The 22,944-nt window shown below is 42.9% G+C and overlaps 1 long non-coding RNA gene across 4 annotated transcripts in view; it reads left to right on the top strand.

Annotated features, from left to right (window-relative positions):
- Positions 1-22,944, top strand: part of LOC114018684 — a 293,307-nt gene that overhangs the window by 80,270 nt on the left and 190,093 nt on the right. For all 4 annotated transcript variants that reach the window (XR_006283232.1, XR_006283234.1, XR_006283233.1 and 1 more), the window contains one exon: positions 19,338-19,381. This is a non-coding gene — a long non-coding RNA (uncharacterized LOC114018684). The remainder of the gene's footprint in view (positions 1-19,337; positions 19,382-22,944) is intronic.

Here is a 22,944-nt window from a genome sequence, read left to right as displayed (position 1 = left end):
CGCAGCAAGCAACCCCAGTTCCGTTCCACACCACAGGGTAGGGAACACAAAAGACTAGACTTGTTTTGGTGCAAAATATATTCTCAGCCACTCTTCAATTTAGAGTCGCCAATTACTCAGCTTGCTTGGCTAATTATGACTGCTCTAACTTCACCAAATTACAGGATCTCATAGAAGATCTCCCTGAGCAGAAGCATCCTCAACTTAAGGCCATCATCAGTGAGGGTCAGATAATAGCTTGCATGGCGCTACAGGCCTCAATGTATGTGGCAAACACAGCTGCTCGAACAGCGGCCACAGCAGTAGTCATGAGAAGGGCATCCTGGCTGCAAGTGTCAAGGATCCCAAAAGAACTGCATCTAAAAGAGGAGGATCTTCTCTTTTGATAGGGAAAAGCTCTTCTTGTCTTGCGCACACTAGACATATACACCCTGCCTAATAAGCGTCAATGTTATACATCATACCAGAGACCATCAGATATCTCTTTTTACCGTCAACAGCAACGACACTTCGATCAAAATAGAAACAAGCAATGATCCCAGAGACGGTGGGCCCCGTAGAATCAGGCCTCGCCCACCCAACCATCTATATCCAAGCCACAGTTTTGAAGTATTGGTCGAGGGTCTGAACGATGTCCCCCCAATTATAGTGCCCCCAGACACTCCTACCCATACTTTTGGCCATCGCTTGCACCCATTTTACCATGCTTGGGCTGCTATAACAATGGACCAGTGGGTCTTCAGAGGAAAACAGTCTCTGAGCTCAGAACTCTGGGTTTTACGTACCAGAAAGGTGTTTAGGGGTGCCACTAGGGCTGTCAAGCAATTTAAAAAATTAATTGTGATTAATCGCACTGTTAAACAATAATAGAAAACCATTTATTAAAATATTTTTGATGTTTTCTACATTTTAAAATCTTTTGATTTCAATTACAACACAGAATATGAAGTGTACAGTGCTTACTTTATTTTTTATTACAAATGTTTGCATTGTAAAAAACTAAAGAAATAGTATTTTTCAATTCACCTAATACAAGTACTGTAGTGCAATCTCTTTTTCATGAAAGTTGAACTTACAAATATAGAATTATGTACAAAAAAGACTGCATTCAAAAATAAAACAATATAAAACTTCAGAGCCTAGAAAGTCCACTCAGTCCTACTTCTTGTCCAGCCAATTGCTGAGACAAACAAGTTTGTTTACATTTGAAGGAGATAATGCTGCCCATTTCTTTTTTAGAATGTCATCTGAAAGTAAGAATGGGCATTCATATGGCACTGTTATAGACGACGTCGCAAGATATTGACGTGCCAGTTATGCTAAAGATTCATATGTCCCTTCATGCTTCAACCATCATTCCAGAGGACATGCGTCCATGCTGATGATGGGTTCTAATAGATAATGATCCAAAGCAGTGCGGACCAACGCATGTTCATTTTCATCATCTCAGTCAGATGCAACCAGCAGAAGGTTGATTTTCCTTTTTGTGGTTTGGGTTCTGTAGTTTCCACATCAGACTGTTGCGTTTTTAAGTCTTTTGAAAGCATGCTTCACACTTTGTTCCTGTCAGTTTTTGGAAGGTAGTTCAGATTCTTAAACCTTGGGTTAAGTGCTGTAGCAATCTTTAGAAATTTCGCATTGGTACCTTCTTTTCATGTTGTCAAATCTGCAGTGAAAGTGTTCTTAAAATGAACAACATGTGCTGGATCATCATCCGAGACTGCTATAACATAAAATATATGGCAGAATGCGGGTAAAATAGCAGGAAACATACAATTCTCCCCCAAGGAGTTCAGTCATAAATTTAATTAATGCATTTTTTTTAACGAGTGTCATCAGCATGGAAGCATGTCCTCTGGAATGGCAGCCGAAGCGTGAAGAGGCATACGAATGTTTAGCATATCTGTCATGGAAATACCTTGCGATGCTAGCTACAAAAGTGCCGTGTGAATGCGTGTTCTTACTTCCAGGTGACGAAAATAAGAAGCAGACAGCATGATCTCTGGTAAATAAACTTATTTCTCTTAGCAATTGGCTAAACAAGAAGTAGGACTGAGTAGACTTGTAGGCTCTGAAGTTTTACAGTTTTGTTTTTGAATGCGGTTATGTAACTAAAAAAAATCTATATTTGTAAGGTGCGCTTTCATGATAAAGAGATACGTATTAAATATTTTTTGATGTTTTTCTATATTTATATATTTCAATTAGTATTCTATTGTGTAACAGTACGAGTAAAACTGCAATTAAGCGCGATTAATTTTTTTGAGTTAATCACGTGAGTTGACTGTGATTAATCGACAGCCCTAGTTGCCACCCATCTGGGTTTTATCTGGACAGTCTGATTTTTGGCTTCTGTGTCCAGGTAGCATTTAGGGTTGCCAGGTGCCCAGTTTTGGGGACCTGGTGACCCTAAATGGTACCTGAACCAAAAGTCCAGTTACCGCAGGATGGGGGGTGGTGCCAGCTCATTAACCTGCGCCAGCCCTTCTTCAGCTGGGGCCATAGGTGCTGACTCCGTGGGTGCTCCGGGGCTGGAGAAAAATTGGTGGGTGCTCTGCACCCACCGGCCGCTCCCCGCTCCAGCTCACTTCCACTCCACCTCCTCCCCTGAGCACGCCGCTGCATCCTGCTTCTCCCCCTGACTCCCAGCGCTTGCGCCACAAAACAGCTGTTTTGCGGCAGCAAGTGCTGGGAGGCGGGGGAATGCGGCCCGCTTAGGGGAAGAGGTGAGGCGGGGATTTGGGGAGGGGTCCAATAGGGGCATGGAGGGGGTTGAGTTGGGGTGGGGACTTTAGAGAAGGAGTTGGAATGGGGGTGGGGTGGGGTGGAGTCAGGGCAGGGCAGGGGGGTGTGAGCACCCACCAGGGCCGGAGAAAAGTTGGCGCCTGTGGCTGGGGCTGCCTTCTATCTGCAGGCAGACTCCTTGAGACAATCCAGCGAGCGACATGAGGGGGTGGGGGAGGAGTGAGTGATGGGGGTAGGGTCTTGCGGGGGAGGGAGGGGAGAAGGGGTTGGGGCCTTGGAGAAGAGGCAGAGAAGGGGGCAGGGCCTCAAGGGAAGGGACAGAGCAGGGGCAGGACCTTGGGGGAAAGAGGCAGGGCAGGGGCAGGGCCTCAAGGGTCCCGTTACCCGCAATTAGAAAGGTGGCAACCCTAATTTAGGTGTTGACTATTAGTGGAAGCCCAGAGAAGAGCAACAAAAAAGTCAAGGGAAGGATTAAAAGAGGTAAATGTGTAACTTGGCTGAATAGCAATGAATATAGAGAGGGGCAGATATTTGTATGATGAATATTTGATCAGTGGAATGGCATGCATATCAGTGAGACCCATTGAATTCTACATGTTAAAAATTCCCAAACAATCCCTTATCTCCTTTTAGTCACTAACTGCTTTTATACAGCCTTAACTACTTCTTTTCTTTATTTTTGTTAAATATATTTTTAAAGTATTTTAAAAATCTGTCAGACTCCAGTGCTCATGCAGAACAAGGTTGCAGATCAAACCTTTCTTGCACAGTCTTCTGAACCCAAAATCTTCCCCAAAGAGAAATTACTATTAAACAGAACTAACTGCATAGAGGAAGCCCGAGGTTTTTGGTACAATGTAGAAGATTAATGGCTGTAGTGCAGTAGACTGTAGTAAAGGCAGTGCAGCTGTGTGGCTTAACTGGGAGAAAGGTGCCCATTATGGTGCATAGTTAAAAATGCATTAGAGTTCAGGGTCAGCAGGAGGTTTAAACCTTTAGTTGGTCAAAATCTCATAGCAAAAACCAAAACAGAATATAAACTTCAAGCACGAGTTGAATTTTTAATTTTAACTTGCACTCTAACAAACACAAAACCATAAGTGACCGCAGCAGCGTTGAGGCAAAATAACATCCCAAATGCATAGAATAAATGGAATGTGATGATACAATTAATATAAAAGTATGTGGAGATGCTGCTAAATTTTATGGTAGAGTGCAAGTTTGGTGAAGTTGTACCTATTGCTTTTTTGGTATCTTATCTGTTGGAAGTGGAAATACACACCTTAATAGAGCGTTGGGGTGTGCTGTCAACACTGTTGTAGATAATATGAAATTGGAAAGGAATTCTACCTTCATAAGTCTTTCTCCCTAACTTCTTATTTCTGTGCTTTGATGTGGATGGGGTGTATCTTGCTGCCAATTTAACTGTCACTAAATGTAGTTTGTGTTCTCTCATAAATAGGGAGTCTAAAGAGGTCAGAGTAGAGAATGAAACAACAAGAATGTGGAGTTCTGTGACCCAAAATCAAGGTGCTTTTACACTTTGTGCTACTGTCTTTGTTGCAACCAATCGATGTAACAATATTTGTGGCTTCAGACTTGGGAGAGAATGTTAGAATTCATGTTATCCCTTTTGCTGTAAGCTGTATGATAAAGTTGCAGGGGACTACTTCTGCTGTTCAGGTTAAATACTCCAGAAAGTACAATCAGATTGCTGTGAGCCGTATTTCTGTGATATATCTTTCTGCACTTCAGTCTCCTCTCTGCACACCAGTTTGTTGCAACTTAGAAACCTCGTTGCCTTTTAAAAGGTCTTTCAAAGCTTACTCAGATTTGGAGGGCGAGTGAGTATGAATCAGTTTCTGAACAGGATGAACCGGTTCGTAAGATACCATGCTTATGGAAATAAAAATGTGCAATGATGGCATCTGGTAGTATTCATACTTGTGATTCTGCAATGTGCTGAGCTTCTGGCTAAAATGGAAGTTGAAGGTACTCATTGTTGTCTTATTTGTCTTCTCTAGATATTTATGAACCATTCAGTCACTGTGGTATTTAGGTACAGTTGCAGGGTTGGTGGTAGGAATCTTATGCTGAATCATAGAACTGGAAGGGACCTCGAGAGGTCATCTAGTCCATTCCCCTGCACTCGTGGCAAGACTAATTATCTAACCATCCCTGGCAGGTGTTTGTCCAACCTGCTCTTAAAAATCTCCAATGATGGAGATTCCACAACCTCCCTAGGCACTTTATTCCAGTGCTTAACCACCTTGACAGGAAGTTTTTCCTAATGTCCAGCCTAAACCTCCCTTGCTGCAATTTAAGCTCATTGCTTCTTGTCCTACCCTCAGAGGTTAAGAACCACCATTTTTCTTCCTCCTCCTTGTAACAACCTTTTACATACTTGAAAACTATTATCATGTCTTCCCTCAGTCTTCTCTGTTCCAGACTAAACAAACCCAAATTTTTCAATCTTCCATCATAGGTCATGTTTTCTAGACCTTTAATCATTTTTGTTGCTCTTCTCTGACTCTCTCCAATTTGTCCACATCCTTCCTGAAGTGTGGCGCTCAGAACTGGACACAATACTCCAGTTGAGGCCTAATCAGAGTGGAGTAAAGCGGAAGAATTACTACTTGTGTCTTACTTACAACACTCCTGCTAATACATCCCAGAATGATGTTAGCTTTTTTTGCAACAGCGTTACACTGTTAACTCATATTTAACTTGTTGTCCACTATGACCCCCAGATCCCTTTCCGCAGTACAGTACTCCTTCCTAGGAGGTCATTTCCCATTTTGTGTGTTTGCAACTGATTGTTCCTTCCTAAATGGAGTACTTTGCATTTGTCCTTATTGAATTTCATCCTATTTACTTCAGACCATGAAAGAAAATCCTGTTTGGAGAACCATGCACCCTTATCTGAGTGTTCTTAATGCATGTACAGGAGCTCTCCGTTGTTGTTTTCGCTAATCAAGAGCCTGGTAATCCTCCCCTGTGTGACCTAGCATGCTGATAAGTTGCACCTGAATGATTCATTTTCTGTTGGAGCAAACTCAGGAAGAGTGACTTGAAAGCCTTAAAATTCTGTTGTGTAGAAGTGGAAACACCTGATATTGGTTCAGTTTCCTTATGGCCTGCACTTATTATTATGAGAATCACCATAACTTCTGTAACTCCTCTCACCCAAGGATCTCAAAGTGGTTTGCAACTTTTTTTTTTGATGAAGCCTCACAACATCCCTGGGTGGTAGGTAAATACTATTGTACCCATCTTACAATAGGACATACTGAGGTACAGAAAGATTAACTAACACGTACAATAAATCAACGGCAGGTCTAGGAATAGGACCCAGGAGTCCTGGCTCCCAGTCACCTGTTCTGCAAGTATTTTTAAAATATTGTGCCCCACCAGTTTGGAGGCAGCATATTCCAGTGGCTAGTTGGGCACAGAACTGGCCTGAGAATCTGTGCATCCTTTTATTTATTTATTTAATTTATTTAGTATCACAAAGCAGGGAGGAACTTTAGCTTTTATCTGGAATAGACTAAATCCTTAAAATGCCTGTGCAGCTTTTTGGTACATTAATTACCTTGATCTAGCCCTGTCTGTCAAAACAAAATTTGTCTGGTTTGACTGCATTTTTCATGTTTTTGTTGTTGTTGTTCCTTACCAGTTCTATAACACTAACACAGTGTTAAAGCACATTTGGCTAGATTTCTAGTCGTGTCCGATCTGTTCTTGTTCGGGAGATTTGCAAGGCAGTCATGTGGGGTTCTGTACGTTTGTTCAGCGAATCATTGGTTGGACTCAGCACTTAGCCATGAATCAGAGTATGACTTACTGGGTTTTAGAGAGAGTGTTTCACTGTGAGAGTAGCCCAGCTCGCCTACTTTGACAGTTTTGGGAATCTGTGAACTTTTGAATTCCAATTTGATTTTATGACATCTGTGTATGATTATACTCTTAATGATGTCTTTCGTTGTACAGTGTCTTTGTGTCATCCCTCTTGGGTTAAGGGGTGTGGCATCTAGGTGTGTCTGTCCCTGAATGGACGGGCCATCAGCAGTTGACTAGCTCTTACCCTGCTGGGATAATGGGAGCTACAGGCAGAGACATTAACAGTTAAACAGACCTCTATACCCAGCCCAAAGAGGGTTGAAAATGGAAAAAATGATAGGAGGACAGAAAGAGAGAAGGTGTTAGAAATGCTTTTAAAAGGAAACATGCTGTCTAGCAAAGGGAAAGACCAGACACGGGGGTTGGAGGCGGGGGGAGGGGGAGACCTCGGGATTGAAGGTGTGCATGGGAAGTGGGAGGATGCAGACCCACATTAGATTGGACTGTAACCTGGTCCCCAAAAGAGCAGACTTACCAGGGATAAGTCAGGCCTTGCTATCTCTTGGGGGAAATGCTAAGCTTATGTAAGATAATAGCATGTAGGTCTTCATTATTTTGATCTTTTGCTCTATTCCTATGGATAAATAAGTAATATTTTGTTTTGAAGAAGCTGTTCAGTGTCACATCGTTTACATACCATTCACAGCTCCTAAAGGGAAGTCTATAGCAGGGGCCAAACCCACTTGAACCTGCTGAGGAAACATGGTTGGTAACCAAGGGTGTGATAATCAGGAGACCCAATCTGAAAGTAGGGTGAATCCGGGAATTACACTGAGAGAAGTGCAGGCGGTTGGTCTGTCACTTCAATTCAATAAGGACAAATGCAAAGTACTCCACTTAGAAAGGAACAATCAGTTGCATACATACAAAATGGGAAATGACTGCCTAGGAAGGAGTACTGCGGAAAGGGATCTGAGGGGTCATAGTGGACAACAAGCTAAATATGAGTCAACAGTGTGACACTGTTGCAAAAAAAGTGAACATCGTTCTGGGATGTGTTAGCAGGAGTGTTGTAAGCAAGAAACCGAAGTAATTCTTCCTCTTTACTCTGCTCTGATTAGCTCTCAACTGGAGTATTGTGTCCAGTTCTGGGCGCCATATTTCAGGAAGGATGTGGACAAATTGGAGAGAGTCCAGAGAAGAGCAACAAAAATGATTAAAGGTCTATAAAACATGATCTGTGAGGGAAGATTGAAAAAATTGGGTTTGTTTAGTCTGGAAAAGAGAAGACTGAGAGGGGACATGATAACCGTTTTCAAGTATATAAAAGGAGGAGGAAGAAAAATTGTTTTTCGTAACTTCTGAGGACAGGATAAGAAGCGATGGGCTTAAATTACAGCAAGGGAGGTTTAGGTTGGACATTAGGAAAAACTTCCTGTCAGGGTGGTTAAGCAGTGGAATAAATTGCCTAGGGAGGTTGTGGAATCTCCATCATTGAAGATTTTTAAGAGCAGATTAGACAAACACCTGCCAGGGATGGTCTAGATAATACTTAATCCTGGCATGAGTGCAGGGGGCTAGACTAGATGACCTCTCAACATCCCTTCCAGTCCTATGGTAGCAGCGTCCACAGAGAGACTGAGTGAGGGAATCAAAGGTACAATTTGCCCTGGAACTGTGACACCTGCTTTTTCTACATCAGCAGTGACAATGTGTTTAATGTTGACAAACTAATAATGGTTGGATCCTTAAATAGTGTAAATCTGTATATCTACATTGATTACAGTGGAGCTGCGTTAATTTATACCAGCTGAGCATCTGGTCCAACACAGGTTCAGAAGTATGTGCATATTTAATTTAACTTTTGTGTAGATTTATAGAAGGAATTTATCGAACATGCTTCAATCTCATTTAGATAGACTAAAAACAGTACACAACATTGTTACTCCTTGGTTAAGCTACATATAACCTCCTTAGGCTTTGTCTAAGGAAAGTAAATGTTCTTACACTGTGCCTAGTGAACAGAGTGGTGCTCTATCAGACCAGCGGTGGAAGTGTGTCACCTGAGAGGAGTGCTCTTTACTGAGACTCTTGTAGGTCCCATTCCCAGACATTCTGATCTGGGACCCTCTTCTCTCAGGCAACCTAGTAGATCACAATCATGGTAGCAGCGTGTAGGCAACAAGGCACTCTCTTGGGTAGCCAAGATGCAAGTGCTACTGGGTATTATAGCTCAAAAGCATTCATTAGTACCCTGAAGTGAATAGGAAGTCAGTGCAGAACTCAGAAAATAGGTGTAACATTATGTACTCCTTGTAGCGAGGTCCGCAAAGTAAGAGGGCAGCAACCTCTTGCAATAGGTGTATCTCTCAAAAGTAGAATGCTTTGCAATAAACTAAGCCTGATTTGTAAATTAACAATTAATGTCAACCTACTGTATATGAAAATGATAAAGTATGTGTGTGTGTTTCTCTCTCTTTCTATGTATGTGCTTTGTAAATCTGACTTTGGTTGATTCTTATTTGTAATTTTTAAAAAAAATACGTTGCTTGCTACAAAATATATATGGATTCCTGGAGCTTTTTAGCCTCCTCGATGTTGTGTTTTCTTCATACTGCATGCTTCTTGGAGAAGGTAAAATGACTTAGTAGTGTGAATCCCTGTTCTCTAAAGATATTTTTTATAAGAGACCCCTCCTATCATAGAATCATAAGAGATTAGGGTTGGAAGAGACCTCAGGAGGTCATCTAGTCCAACCCAGTGCTCAAAGCAGGACCAACACCAACTAAATCATCTCAGCCAGGGCTTTGTCAAGCCAGACCTTAAAAATCTGTAAGGATGGAGCTTCCACCATCTTCCTAGTAACCCATTCCAGTGCTTCACCACTCTCCTAGTGAAATAGTGTTTCCTAATATCCAACCTAAACCTCCCCCACTGCTCCTTGTTCTGTCATCTGCCACCACTGAGAACAGCTGAGCTCTATCCTCTTTGGAACCCCCTCTGAGGTATTTGAAGGCTGCTGTCAAATCCTCCCTCACTCTTCTCTTCTGCAGACTAAGTAAGCCCAGTTCCCTCAGCCTCTCCTCTTAAGTCATGTGCCTCAGCCTCCTAATCATTTTTGTTGCCCTCCGCTGGACTGTCTTCAATTTGTTCACATCCTTTCTGTAGTGGGGGGGCCCAAAACTGGACACAATACTCCAGATGTGGCCTCACCAGTGCTGAATAGAGGGGAATAAACACTTCCCTCGATCTGCTGGCAGTGCTCCTACTAATGCAGCCCAATATGCCGTTAGCCTTCTTGGCAACAAGGATGCATATCATATCCATGTTCCACTCAAAGAAAGTGATTCTGAGAAATGTCGAGGATCTGCAACTTACCTTGAAATCCAAGGGACCTGCAGGTTCTCATCACTTCTCTGGATCAAACCCAGAGTGGGAGAGTAATTGTTAAAATAACACAACATTTTAAAAGATTGTGAGGGGGTCTGACAAGTAAGGTTACCAGTTATTGGGAGGGGATGGGACAGAAAGAAAGCACACCTCTTGTTGTTGGGATGACTCAATACCTTAGTTCTTTGAGTTATGCAAACTTGGTCTTGTTGTGTTGCTAGAGGCACAAGATCCATTTCTGCAGTGAATAGGGAATATAAATAAGCAATTTTTTCCAAGTAGTATAAGTCATGATCTAGTAAACGAGATGTGACCTAATGGTCTGAGCAGAGATTTGATGTCCAGAAACATAATTGAGTTTGTATCCCAGCTCTGTCACTATCTTGCTGCATAGCCTCGAACAAGTCAGTTGGGGAAATGTTTTCAAAACTGCTATTTGACTTTGCCTCAATATTTGCCCAAATTATGGTGCTTTTAAGGTAGGTGCTCAGCACCCTGTAATCAGGCCTTGTTAAAGTGTCTCAAATTGGGCTTCCAAAAATGGACACATCTAAAATCAGTAGTCACCTTTGAAAATCAGCCTATTTTCAAAGGTGCTGATTGTCACAGTTTAGGGCGACTGCACCTGTATTTCCCCCTCTGTGGTCCCACAAGGGCACCCACTCTGAGGCTTCCAGGTCATCAGTCTGCATCTCTCTTCCTTCTCATCTCACACTGGGTATTTCCGGCTGATCAGTTCCCTGAATGCACCGTGAATGCCTCAGCCCTACAAACTGACTAAACAGGCTGCTTTGACTCCTCCTCAGAGACTATAAACTGCATAATTACCCACAGATAAGTTATCACATCTCTTTCTGAGCAAGCATATTTATTCATAAGGTTAAAGCATTGCAGAGAAAACATATTTAAAACCATAAAAGAACCTAAACACATGCTAATAAGTTTACTAGAGATCTTCCCCTGTCTCTAACAAGGGTTCTGGCTAGTGAATAGGGTTTTTTTTCTGTGGTCAAAAGTTCACAAAAGTTGGTAGCTCAGAACAGGCAAGCCTACGAATCAGAGAGTCACTCTTTTATCCAATTTGGGCCTCTGGTCTGGCCTTCTCGTAACAGGTGATCAGACAGACAATGGGTTTCTCCTTGGAGCGCAACTTCAAAAGGGTGGTTCTGGAGGTGAAAAATTGCCACCCTCCCCACCCCACCCCACCCCAGTATTTCCTAGGAATCCCACTTAACTTTGTCTAGCACATTGTTTTGGAGAGTCCTTTTGACGCTCATAACCTTTCCCAAGGTTTAGGTTAGTCACGTCTCTTAGCCCTGGTCTACACTGGGTGGGGATTAATCTAAATTACGCAACTTCAGCTACGTGAATAACATAGCTAAAGTCGACATACTTAGATTGACTTACCGTGGTGTCTTCATCGCAGTGAGTCGACTGCTGCCGCTCCCCCATCTACTCTGCCTGTGCCTCTCACGGTGCTGGAGTACAGGAGTTAACGGGAGAGCGCTCGGGGGTCGATTTGTCACGTCTAGACTAGATCTTAAACTTCATTCAGTAACGTTTGTCCAGGAAGTTGCCAGAGCTGTCCTACACATCACCTGCCCTGTGGATAAGACATTGGACTTAGACTCTGATTGGATTTCTGTTTTGAAATATCTTTTTCTAGCTCTGTAGCTGCACACTTGATTGTTTATTTAAACTCATAATTGCCTGGAATGAAGACTTCCATTATCTTCTATTGTATAATATACTATTCATTGTAAGGAAAGGTTGATGGGTGCTTTACTCTGAAGTAAGTGGGCCAGGCAATTCATATGTAAATACATTTTGCCACCCACTGTGTGGAGGTTGAACCCACTGTATTGCTAAATCTGCCACAGCTGCTCCATCTGCCGAGCCGAATACCAAAGTAAGCAGTGTACGGGCAAATTTTGGTGCTCTCAGATGCAGCGTCCCTCGATCTGCTGGCTATGCCCCTACTTATACATCCCAAAATGCCATTGGCCTTCTTGGCAACAAGGACACACTGTTGACTCATATCCAGCTTCTCGTCCACTGTCACCCCTAGGTCCTTTTCCGCAGAACTGCTGCCTAGCCATTCGGTCCCTAGTCTGTAGCGGTGCATTGGATTCTTCCGTCCTAAGTGCAGGACCCTGCACTTATCCTTGTTGAACCTCATCAGATTTCTTTTGGCCCAATCCTCCAATTTGTCTAGGTCCCTCTGTATCCTATCCCTACCTGCCACCGTATCTACCACTCCTCCTAGTTTAGTATCATCCGCAAATTTGCTGAGGGTGCAATCCACACCATCCTCCAGATCATTTATGAAAATATTGAACAAAACTGGCCCCATGACCGACCCTTGGGGCACTCTACTTGATACCGGCTGCCAACTAGACATGGAGCCATTGATCACTACCCATTGAGCCCGACAATCTAGCCAACTTTCTACCCACCTTATAGTGCATTCATCCAGCCCATACTTCTTCAACTTGCTGACACGAATACTGTGGGAGACTGTGTCAAAAGCTTTGCTAAAGTCAAGAAACAATACATCCACTGCTTTCCATTCATCCACAGAACCAGTAATCTCATCATAGAAGGCGATTAGATTAGATTAGTCAGGCATGACTTTCCCTTGGTGAATCCATGCTGACTGTTCCTGATCACTTTCCTCTCCTCTAAGTGCTTCAGAATTGATTCCTTGAGGACCTGCTCCATGATTTTTCTAGGGACTGAGGTGAGGCTGATTGGCTTGTAGTTCCCAGGATCCTCCTCCTTCCCTTTTTTAAAGATTGGCACTACATTAGCCTTTTCCCAGTCATCCGGGACTTCCCCTGTTCGCCACGAGTTTTCAAAGATAATGGCCAATGGCTCTGCAATCACAGCCGCCGATTCCTTTAGCACTCTCAGCATTTTGGGATGTATAAGTAGGGGCATAGCCAGCAGATCGAGGGTCGTGATCGTTCCCCTCTATTCGACATTGGTGAGGCCTCATCTGGAGTACTGTGTCCAGTTTTGGGCCCCACACTACAAGAAGGATGTGGATAAATTGGAGAGAGTCCAGCGAAGGGCAACAAAAATGATTAGGGGTCTGGAACACATGACTTATGAGGAGAGGCTGAGGGAACTGGGGTTGTTTAGTCTGCAGAAGAGAAGAATGAGGGGGGATTTGATAGCTGCTTTCAACTACCTGAGAGGTGGTTCCAAAGAGGATGGTTCTAGACTATTCTCAGTGGTAGAAGATGACAGGACAAGGAGTAATGGTCTCAAGTTGCAGTGGGGGAGGTTTAGGTTGGATATTAGGAAAAACTTTTTCACTAGGAGGGTGGTGAAACACTGGAATGCGTTACTTAGGGAGGTGGTAGAATCTCCTTCCTTAGAAGTTTTTAAGGTCAGACTTGACAAAGCTCTGGCTGGGATGATTTAATTGGGGACCGGTCCTGCTTTGAGCAGAGGGTTGGACTAGATGACCTCCTGAGGTCCCTTCCAACCCTGATATTCTATGATTCTATGAAATGGGTGTGCACTGGTGAAAGGCCGCAGGCTGAAATGAGTTTGCTCTTCGTCAGGTCTGTCCTTGATTATAAACCACTTTTATTGCATAAAGGTGATTACAGTACAAGGTCCATTTTAGGTAGAAGCATATTCATGTTCCATTTTCAGTTCACATGAAACTGCATCTTTATTCTCCCTTAGAAAAAAGATGGAGTTTGGCAATGTTCTTTCCTTCTTGCTACATAATCTTCAGCCGCGGGAGAAACTGCCACATGTACATGCCCATGGCCTTACTGATGCAGCCCTCTAATTTTTAGTGCCATTGCAAGACTTAGGGTGGAAATGTATGTCTGAAGGGCATTGCTGATACTCCTTTGCTGGCTGTGCTTTGGACATCCCTACGCACCAGTAGGAAACAAAGCTGCTTGTTTTGAAATACAGGCAGTTATTTATGTGCAGTTTAGAAGTTCAACTAAAGCATGGGGACTTATGGCTCAGGTAGCGGGTAATAGTTCATCCCAGATCAGTAGCAACAGAAAGTAATTGCCTTCTGATGGCTGCTTGTTGTTCTAGGTATTGGTCTCAGCGGTTCTTAGTGGGCTCATGTCAAAATCCACCATCATATTTGACATTTATGGCATGCTTATCAGTGAGGTCAAGTATTCAGTATGCCTGGAGATGTGCATGGTACTTTCATGCCTAGGGATGGTCTCTCCAGGTAGGAGTGTCATTAAGATTTGCAGGATCTGTACAAAGTAAGATGTGTGGGAGCGGACTTCTGCAAGAGCTGAGGGAGCATATGGTGGCTGCGATGGGAATGGTTAGGGCACTAGTTGCCACTGGTTGGCAAGTCAGGTATGTTTCTTCATTTGGGGTGCTCACTTGAGAGCTCTTGTTCAGGTCTGGGAAGGTACTAAGAGTGTCACAGCTTAGTACCTTTCCCAGAACTGAAGAAGAGCTCTTTTGTAGCTTGGAAGCTTGTCTCTCTTACCAACAGAAGTTGGTCCAATAAAAGAGATCATTTCACCCATTTTGTCTCTTTAATTGAAATGGGTGTTCTTCTTTTGCCTAGCTATGTAGAAACAGGTATTTACTGTGCTTAGTAATAAACTTAATTTGGCCCACTTGTGCATATGCATTATGATATATGCACTTTTGTTTTCTCCACAGGATCTCTGCACATACCCTTAGCATGTACCGCCACAGCCTGGCTGTCCCCACACCAACAGCCTGCCTGTAGATTGGGTCTGCCTCCATCCCACACTGCAACTTGGCTCTGGTGCTCTTCTTTGTTTGTATCAGGGAGCTTCCTCTTTCTCCTGGGTGCTAGTGGGGGAGTGTTGAGAGCACAGGCTAAAAGAAAGAGAGAGGGAGAATATCCCCAGAGCCACAGTGGTCCCCTGGTGCTGGGAGGAGCAATTGCAGGGAATGCCCTGCTCAGCTCTGCACAGGAGCTTGCTTAGTACAGATGGATTCTTCAGAGAATTTAGCTGCCAAATTCTAACAGGTCTCTACTAAGCACGTGAAAACTGCAGTTGTATGGCAGCGTGTTACTTGGCCGGATGTGGGTGGATTTTCATGCAGATACAAAAGGCACATTCTTGACATCAGGGTTACCCCCCCCCCCCCAATTTCAGATCTCTTTCTCAAAGCATAGATGTTCTAGAGCTTTTCAATGAAACCGTTGTAAGCATTTGACACGGGCAAAACATATTTCAATCTAACTTAATTCTGAGAAATGTCTGAACCATTTTTGCCGAAACATTAAATGTCAGCCTTACATAGTCACTCTCTATGGGAAATTTCAGCCTAAACAGTCGCTGTTTGTCCATGTTATACGAAACTGAAAATAGGGTGTTTATAATGGAAAGTATTAGACAACCTAAAATAAAATGTGTCCCTACCAGCTCCGCCTAAAATTTAATATAAACTTAAGTGATTTCCACTAAAGCAAATGTGAGATGAAGAACAATAGAGAGATTTTTCAGATATTTTATTTTAGGACGTTAATGATGTAAAATTTACTCAGTACAGTATGTATAAATGTGTCTAATGTAAATTATAGTGAGACTTCAGTGGAGTTACACCAGGATAAATGTGGTCCAAAGTGGTTAAAATCTGCACAGTTAGAAAATTACTGAGCATTTTATTTGTATGAGGATCACACTTTATCTAGCCAACTGCTGTCTCTGTGGAATTTGGGTAGTTGCCCTAAAAAAAATCCAGGCTTACGGTTTAATTTTCAAATTTAGTTAAACTTTGTAGTAAAGCCTCCAGCCAGCAGCTGGAGACATAAACACCTGAGCTATCCTGTTTTTCACTATTGCAGCAGTATTTTTCCACCCTGGGGGAAACTTTTCACCCTTAGCCTAACAAATATGGAATGCACAGCAAGCTGCTATAACCATGGGAATGTTTTCCTCATTTAGGTCTAACCTGCCATAAAGGTATCACCAGCATGCTTTTAATCTGCCAAAGGCACATTCCTCTGTCATTCTGCACCTGCTCAGCCTGTTGTTGACGCGCTCCTTGCTGCTTGTCCAGGTTTTCCGTGTAAGTCTTCATGAGCCATGGGAGTAAGGGGTACTCTGAGTCTCCCAGGATCCCTATGGGCATTTCAACATCCCCCATTGGAATCTTCTGGCCTGGAAAGAAAGTCCCTGCTTGTAGCTTTCTGTACAGGCCACAGTTCCTGAAGATGCATGTGTCATGCACCTTCCCAGACCATCCTGTGTTGGTGTCAGTGAAATGCCCACTGTAATCCACCAGCACCTGCAATTTCATAGAGAAGTACCCCTTTCTATTGATGTACTCCGTCACTAGATGGTCTGGGGCCAAAATTGGAATACGTATGCCATCTATCTTCCCTCCGCAGTTAGGGAATCCCATTGCTGTAGAGCCATCCACTATTTCACGCACATTGCCAAGAGTCACAGTCCTTCATAGCAGGATGCGATTAATGGCCCTGCACACTTGTGTTAACGCAGCCCCAACAGTCAACTTCCCGACTCCAAATTGATTCGCAGCCGACGGGTAGCAGTCTGGAGTCACCAGCTTCCACACAGTGATCGCCATGCTCTTCTCCCCCGAGAGGGCAGCTCTCATTTTGGTGTCCTTGCACCACAGTGCTGGGGTGAGCTCCTCACACAGATCTGAGAAGGTTGCTTTGCACATCCAAAGGTTCTGCAGCCACTGATTTTCATCCCAGACCTGCATAACGATGCAATCCCAACAGTCAGTGCTAGTTTCCCGAGCCCAAAAGCAATGGTCCACCATGTTCAGCTGTTCCATGAATACCAAAAGTAATCTGATGATGATTCTTTCGATGGCACATAGCAGATCAGGCAACTCTGATTCCTGTTCAGATTCGGAGCTCATAATATACTGCATGGCCATCCACAATGTGTTCAGAACAGTGACCACAACAGTAGAGAGCAGTGCAGGATCCACCCTTCCAGACAGAGATGGCGTGTGCACAGTAAACTGGGGGCATTGAAAAATGCCTCAAAATGCAGGCGGAAGCCCATGGAATGCTGGGATGGAAAGAACTGCATCATGGGATGGTGAATCCGCACCCCAGGACCACACTGCGATCCTCTCTGCCGTCCCACAAGTCTTAGCTGCGGAAGGTGGGAGTAGCATAGTGGGAAAGCTACATACACTGCTAGAGCGCCAAGTCTGGACGCACTCTGCCGACAGAAGGAGCGTAGCGTGAACATGCACAAGCGATATAATTATACCGGTCATTGATTGTCAGCTTAATTTGCATCGACAAAACTCTGTAGTGTAGACAAAGCCTCAGTTTATCTCCACCTCTAGTTTTCCTTGTACATGATGTATGTTTATTTTTTAGATTGTAATCTCTTAGGGGCAGAGACTGTATTTTATATATTTTGTTTTTTTCGGTTCCTAAACAACCGTAAATCATTGCTCCTTGTTTTGTTATGTCTGTGTGAACATTGAAAAGTAATTTGTTCTAATTTTAAAAATCATAATCCTGAACTGTAGAGATGCATGCTACTCAAAGTAATATCTGATGTTCAACAGCAGCTAATCTCACAGGAACGAAACTCTGAGAGCTCTCCCATTTGGAAATAATATTCCTTCTGCATATTGCTGTATCATTTGTTTCTTTTCCTCTTTTCTTATTATCAAGGAACTAACTAATTATCTTGCGTTAACAGGATAATAGTTTCCTAAGATTTTCTCTCTTCCTCCTGGTGCTTATTCCCCAACTGAAGATATCTACGTCTTTGGAATGTACATCTTTGGCATTTTCCATACCATTCTTGATTTTGTAGACCTCTATCATATCTCCCTGAACAACTGTACTATTGGCACCTTAGAGACTAACCAGTTTATGTGAGCATAAGCTTTCGTGAGCTACAGCTCACTTCATTGGATTTCTTTTTGCGAATACAGACTAACACGGCTGTTACTCTGAAACTCTACTATTGTTAGTCTCTCCTTGGATGGAAGAGGTTCCATGCTCTTGATCATCTCTGTTGCCCTTCTCTGAACCTTTTCCAGTTCCACTATCTCCTTTTTGAGATGGGGCGATCAAAACTGACACAGTATTCAAGATGTGGGTGTACCATGGATTTATATAGTGGCATTATGTTATTTTCTATCTTATTTTCTATCCCTTTTCTATTAGTCCCTAACATTCTATGAGCCCTTCTGACCGCTGCTGTGCATTGATCTGAAGTTTTCAGATAACTATCCATGGTGACACCAAGAACTCTTTGCCCATCATTTCTGTATTTGTAGCTGGGATTATTTTTTCCAGTATGCATTATTTTGTACTCATCAGATTTTACAAACACATTTACATAAAGAACTGGATGCACTCTTTGAAGAGTACAGTTTTTTGAGTGGAGGATGTGGGAAACATTTCCACCAATCTGGCTCTCTGTAATGGAATCTGTGCCTGTTATTCTTCTGTTATTGGTTAATGTGATGCGTGCATGCAACTCCCTTGCTTTGCATAAGTCTTTCCTAGAATCCCATGAATCTTTAGAGAGTTAAGATTTTGTGTTTGTGTCAGAGATTTGATTACTCTGCATGGTTAAAAGGAAACAGTGTTGGGGACACAGAATATTTGTTTTAGATTGGTGGTTGAGATCTGGTCTTGGTCAGTAATGATCAGAAGTCATTACCATCTGAAGCATGTTACTTATCTCAGTGTATGTGTCCAAATCACTAACCACCTCCCCTCAGTAGGCACCCTTGTTAGGAATCTCAGCGGAGGCTAATGACTGAACCGTTGAAACTGACTACTCTCTCATAGAATGGTCCCACCAGGTTAGCACTGAGGCACATTAGTGGGGCAGTGTGAGAAAGTGTTTGCTGTTGCTGTTAGTGCTGTATCTGCTCTGTGGATAAACAAGAAATTTGAATTGGCAAGAGGAAATAATATGATTCCTTTTGCAGAAGATTTTATATATCAGTTTATATCTTCAGAGCGTTTTGCAAACAATCCCTGTGAGATAGTACATCCTTATCTCCATTTCATACACAGAGAAACTAAAGCATAGAGAAAGGATGTCACTTGGCCCTGGCCACACAGCTTGTCATCGGTAAAGTCTGGGATAGAATCTGGGATTTTCTGGGTGTCATGCTCAAATTACTAAACTCTCTCCACAATCCCTCCTGACAAAATTGATTCCTGCTTTATGAAACTTCTCTATCTATAAAACCATTCATTTAATAAGAAATCAGTGATGGAATAATTTTCTAGTGCACAGTATAATTAAAACATCAAATATCAATAATAGGGGAGAGGGCAAATATCAAAGAACAATGTCATTTGTTTTGGCAACTGCATTTCTAACAATTGTCTTTTTTTGTTCATTGTTTTGCAGAAAGGAGACTGAGACGCACTGAGAGAAACGACGTAATCAAAAAAGTAAGTCAGTGAAAACCACACAGGTTTCTATTGTATAAAACATAAAACTGTCCGTATCTATTGTTAAGAAGTCAACGTTTTTTCTTTGCTGTATCTCCAAAAGGGGAGTAGTAGATGCAGTCTGCTGGTTGGTTCCTACAACCGTTTTGAGTCATGTGTTTTCAGGCTGTGTGGTTTCAGTGCAGGCCCACAAGATATGTCCACTCTTTCCCTGTACTCTTTTGTGGAGATTGGCTGTGCGGGTTATATCCATGATGTGTTGAAGTGAAAGGGCCCTTTGAGAACATTATTTTTTTGCCTTCTCCACCCCCACTACAAAAAGTCCCCCCAGCATTTATGGTGCTTTTCACACTCTTACATCCATGTGTAATGTGGCTCAGGATTGTACCCTAGAATTGGATGTCACTGACCAATGCTGAGGTCTTGTCTACACTGAAAAGGTTTGATGGTGCAGCTGTACAGGTGGGGCTATACTGTTAAACCTTTCTACTGCAGATGCAATTTATCCTGGCAGAAAAAGTCATTTTGTCAGTATATTTTATATGAGTTTCTTGAGTGAAATAAGCTGTACTGGCAAACAGACTATTGCGCATATAACTGTGTCTATAGGAGGGCTTTTGCTGGCATAGTTATATCTGCAAAAAATCATGTTCCTACTTGTTACGCTGTCTGGAGTAGTTCGCGACTGTGAGTGCCAACCTCAGGGCAGACACCCCAAACTGGTTGTATGTTCTGTAATTAGATCTCATTTGTTACTGGGTTGGTGAAAACTCCTGAAGCGCTCTAACAGTCTTATGGAGTCACAGACAGGCCCCTTGGGCATTCTAGACTGGAATTGACTAGACTGTCTTGCCATCCAGCAAGCTAGACTTAGTGATAGTTGGTTGCTATGTGTAACCCACACACCTCCAGGGTGTGGTGCTCTGTCCCATCTAGTGGCACCGAGACCACTTAAAGAGAGAAAGAGATTAATGAGTCTTCTCTGCAGCCTTAGCTAACAGCCATATGGCTTTTAGCTCATACGGTAGAGGCACATGCACTAAGCTCCAGAGGACCCAGGTTCAATCCGGCCTGCCAACAACCGGGGTCTGTCAGTGTTATATTAGCACCAAAGATCACAAAAGATTCAGATTCTTGGGACTGGAAGCAGAGTAGTCACTTATCCCTGGTCAGTTTGTACCTCAGATCTCACACCAAAGATAACACTTGTAGATGATCCTATAGTAAGCCAACTAAGGACTTATTAACTAGGAAAAAGAAATGAGAGAGTTATTTACAGGTTAAATAAGACAAACATATGTACACAAATGAGTTACCGTCTATGGTTCCAAAAGGTGACAGAGTTGTAGCAGTCTGTCAGCAATGAATGTCTTTCAGGGGTAATCTAGGTTGTCCCTGGAGATCTTTGCTTCTGTTTCGTGGCTCCAGCCCTGTGAAAATCCGATCAAGAAAAGGGAAGAAACATTTTCTTCACTATCTTTATTTTCTTCTTTCGGAATTCAAGATGATGGGATGAGCCCTTTTGGATGTAGCCTCGTCATGGGTGTGGAGGGGCAGCTAACAACGTCTTTGTATTGTGGTGTCCCACGATGGCCCGTTTAGTTTTGATAATCATCTTAATGAGCAGGAGACAATCCCTTCTGATAGGTTGACAGTTTCAGGACAAACATTTTTTACAGTTATAAATCAAAAACTTATAGCACACAATAAAGATAGTATAAGTGAGATTAATGCATGCAGCAACTTACAAGCATTTCATAAAGTCTAAACGCTAAACATGTTGTTATAAATTCAATACCCATTTTAACCATAGTAACACCCAGGTGAAACAGACTGGTTTCCATCAATGAATTTGTTCATGCTCAGCCGAGACCCAAAGCCTTTGCAAGAGCTGGCCCCAGGTTTGCCAGTGTCATTGTGATGGGGTGCTCTACTCACCACTTGACAGCGCTTCCTCCTTGCTGTTCTACATGGCCAACACCCCTTTCCAGCGGTTGCACTCCATCACTCTCTCTCTCTCCCTCTCTCCCTTTGCAGCCCCTCCCTTGCTCCAGGAGCTGCAGCTTTCTCTTCATGACTTGGCCCTCCGACCAGGTCACTAAGTAGTTTCCCCTTCCAGAGTGAGATACTTCAAAGTTTCTTCTGTTCAAATGGCAGCAGGCAGTTCTCATGCCGTTTGCCCTGACCCTGTCCCTCTCCCTCCTGCAGTGACCCAGGCAGTCTTTTAATTCACTGCCTTCAACAGTACAACTCCTCAGGGGCTGGTAGGGGAACCCAGCCCTGCCATGTACTCTAGCTTCCAGTCCAGAGCCCTTCACCAAGTAGTCAAGGTCTGCGGCTTCCCTAACCATACTTCTTTTTCCCCGGACTACTTCCTATCTTACTTCAACTCATTCTAGTCAGACCGCTGTCTCCTAGGATTTACTAGGTCTCAGGGGAGAGTGACTGCTGTTCTTCACCCTGCAGCCCTTGGCTTTATGTAAGCCCTGCCTGTTCCCTCACTGACAAGCTTCTTTCTAACCAAGGCTCTCTACACAGCCTAAATCTTCTTTGTTTGCCGCTTAATTGGCTGATTGGGCCCATTTGGCCTAATTCAACCCTCCCAGAGCCGGTGTGGGAAGTACACTCCATCACAGTCAAGCTATGGACATAGCTATGTTGGCAAAGCTTGTAATTGTAGACCAGGCCTTAGTGTTGTGTTGAATAGAGTACTTAGTTACTCAGAGTATTCTGAATGTTTATGATTTAGCCTGGTGGTCTCTTCTGTTGTGATCAAGAAACATTATGAGGTGTTTTCTTGGCATTTATAGACATCAAGCCTTGCAGTTGATCCTCATTTATGATATGTTGGCCTTGGCCTGTATCCAGTGTACATGTTTTTAACTGTCTGTATTAAGAAGACCTTATTTGATGATGTAAAAACATCCTATAATCTAATGAAAATTCATGATTGTAATAACAAAACCCAACATTACTCATCTGAATATCAAAGAACGGAATTTCAGATCAGGCAGACAGAAAACAGTAGACTCATTAAAAGATTGGATGAGGTTTCCTATATATTGCTGAGTCAATTTTAAAATATGTTTAACACTACCGAGCACATTGTGTTTTACTTCTCCTCTATCGGTGGATGAATATGTTTCTAACGTATGGGTTTGGAAATTATTGATGACTGCAGTGTGTCAAACAGCCTTGAAGATTGGTGCTAAATTTCTTTTTTTTCCGTTAACATGATTTTGCGCTGCATTTTTTTAATCTTTGAAAAATTAAATAAATTTGTACAGAGTTTTTTTAAATTGGATATTTTCAGAGGTAAAATAAAAGCATGGACATGTGCAATTCCTGCTACACCTTGAAGCCTGCACTTCTTTAATAGTCTTTTGGAAATCACAGAATCATAGGAATGTAGGGCTGGAGCAGAGGTCATCAAGTCCAGCCCTCTGCATCGAGGACGGATCACGTAAATGTAGACCAGAGGTCCCCAAACTGTGGGGCTCCTTTAGGGGGGCACAGAGAAACATTTGGGGGGCATGGTGAGGTCCAGGGCAGTGAGGGAGTGC

The sequence above is a fragment of the Chelonia mydas genome, chromosome 1 (genome assembly GCF_015237465.2).
Source record: "Chelonia mydas isolate rCheMyd1 chromosome 1, rCheMyd1.pri.v2, whole genome shotgun sequence".
In the NCBI taxonomy this organism is placed as follows: Eukaryota; Metazoa; Chordata; order Testudines; family Cheloniidae; genus Chelonia; species Chelonia mydas.
The sequence above is the reverse complement of the archived record's forward strand: the minus strand, read 5'-3'. Positions and strand labels throughout refer to the sequence as shown.